This window comes from Sinocyclocheilus rhinocerous, unplaced genomic scaffold (genome assembly GCF_001515625.1).
Source record: "Sinocyclocheilus rhinocerous isolate Xijiao unplaced genomic scaffold, SAMN03320098_v1.1 scaffold943, whole genome shotgun sequence".
NCBI classification, from domain to species: Eukaryota; Metazoa; Chordata; class Actinopteri; order Cypriniformes; family Cyprinidae; genus Sinocyclocheilus; species Sinocyclocheilus rhinocerous.
Window position 1 is genome coordinate 521,316 of NW_015626129.1, and position 2,347 is coordinate 523,662.

The following is a 2,347-nucleotide window of genomic DNA, read 5'->3' on the forward strand; positions in this document are numbered from 1 at the left end:
GGTCTTGTCTTTTTCTTGCAGGACCCTGTATGTTATAGTACTAAATTAGTTTTAATCGTTTAATCACCACCACAGCGTCTTGTCTCCATTGGCAACACGCACGATTTGTGTCGATTGCAAGTGACGTCGCAGGTAGCGGAGAGTGCAAGTGGCGATTGGAAGTGACATTGTAATTTAGTTTCTTTTTTCTTGTCTTCACCACCTGGCTACTGTTGTAAAATGTTGAGCGATTCAAACAAAACGTAATCAATAAATAGAACAAAATAAAAAAATAAAAGTGACGTCGCTAGCGGAAGTGCAAGTGTCTGAGAGTGCAAGTGCAAGGCTGCAGCTAGACCCTCTTGGATTCTGCCACCTCTGCAATTGGGATGCCCTGCTCTTGGGCCATGAAGCCCAAGACTGAGAACACAGCAAAACCAGCCACCAAACTGGTGCAACTGTTCAGAAGGCAAAGCCACAAGCTGTCCCTGATAAACATTGATTATAAAAACACATCCACATAACGTCATTCATTGTCTAGCATTTGCTGGCTGAGCATCACATGAAGCAGTAGGCTATACATATATTTCAAGAACATTTCGCTAATAGAACATAACAAATGTAGTTAATTCTTTAATTGTTGATTCATCCATTTGTTCATTCTTTGTTATTTTATTGAAAGCTCAAATACTAACCTGTAGCAGTTGTTGTTGTATTTATTGTAGCTGGCTAAAACAGTGAGAGTTCCAACAGACACACTGTAGGAAAATAAGATCTGAGCTCCGGCCTCTACAGCAATTTCAATATATAATACTTTATAATAGAAAAAAGGGAAACTTTTTATGTGTTGCTAGTTACAGAAAAAAACAAATTTTTTTTTTAAATGTTGAAATGAAGTAATATATTAAAAGTGTTAAATATGATGATATTTCAATGATTGAAAATGTGATCTACTCATTGGTATACTCTATATGTAGGCTATAAGCATAGGCGGAGGGTGAACCAACTCCAGGGTAAGGCTAAAGCAGCCAAATGTATTAAACATCATAAACCTGTCTTTTTAGGCAAGAACCAGACATGGGTGTCGGCTTAAAAAAAGTTTAATGGGACTGAATTTGTATTTAACATGATTACAATTTAATAAAAACGTTAGAAATGGATACGTACGGAGCTGATTTCGTCATCATAACAGCCCCTAAAACGCTTGCATTGATTAAAGTAGGCTAATTGTTAATTAACATTTAAACCTTACCTTGTTCATTTATGTAATGAGATAAATCCACATTTATTACGATCGATTTTGACCTACCCAAGGCAAAATTGAAATGTATCAAATTTAAAGGGGACAATTAGATTTTGGTATTGTAAAAGTATGTAAAATGATTGTGAAAGTTGGTATCGTATAATTGTCATTTAATTTTCTAAAGATGTATTCCACTTATCATAAAGTGTTAACATTTGAATGACAAAATCAACAGTTCTCCATATACAGTAGGCTACACATAGGCTGAATAAAGATTGCTTGCATTGATAGATTATATAAGTAACATGACATTGACCTTCAGGCCTTGTTCATCACAACTTGATATGAAATGTGTCCAGGTCCTCCACATACTTAAAGATGTATAAAAAAGACATTCATTGTTTCATTGGGTATTTTTATATTTATTATTTTACAAAAATAATTAAATGTAAAATTGTACAAAAAATATACACTACCAGTCAAAAGTTTTTGAACAGTAAGATTTTTATTGTTTTTAAAGTCTCTTCTGCTCACCAAGCCAGCATTTATTTGATCCAAAATACAGCAAAAATAGTAATATTGCTAAATATTTTTATTATTTAAAACAACTGCTTTCTATTTGAATGTATTTTAAAGTGTAATTTATTTCTGTGATCAAAAGCTGAATTAATTCTTTAATTGTTGATTCATCCATTTGTTCATTCTTTGTTATTTTATTGAAAGCTCAAATACTAACCTGTAGCAGTTGTTGTTGTATTTATTGTAGCTGGCTAAAACAGTGAGAGTTCCAACAGACACACTGTAGGAAAATAAGATCTGAGCTCCGGCCTCTACAGCAATTTCAATATATAATACTTTATAATAGAAAAAAGGGAAACTTTTTATGTGTTGCTAGTTACAGAAAAAAACAAATTTTTTTTTTAAATGTTGAAATGAAGTAATATATTAAAAGTGTTAAATATGATGATATTTCAATGATTGAAAATGTGATCTACTCATTGGTATACTCTATATGTAGGCTATAGAATATTTAAAGCAGTTGAGTGCAATTTTTTCAGGATTCTTTGACAAATAGAAAGATCCAAAGATCAGCATTTATCTGAAATAAAAAGCTTTTGTAACATT

The 2,347-nt window shown here is 32.3% G+C and overlaps 1 pseudogene; it reads right to left on the minus strand.

The window, feature by feature from the left end:
* The window catches only part of LOC107711056 (sodium- and chloride-dependent GABA transporter 2-like), an 11,842-nt pseudogene that overhangs the window by 5,026 nt on the left and 4,469 nt on the right, over positions 1-2,347 (minus strand).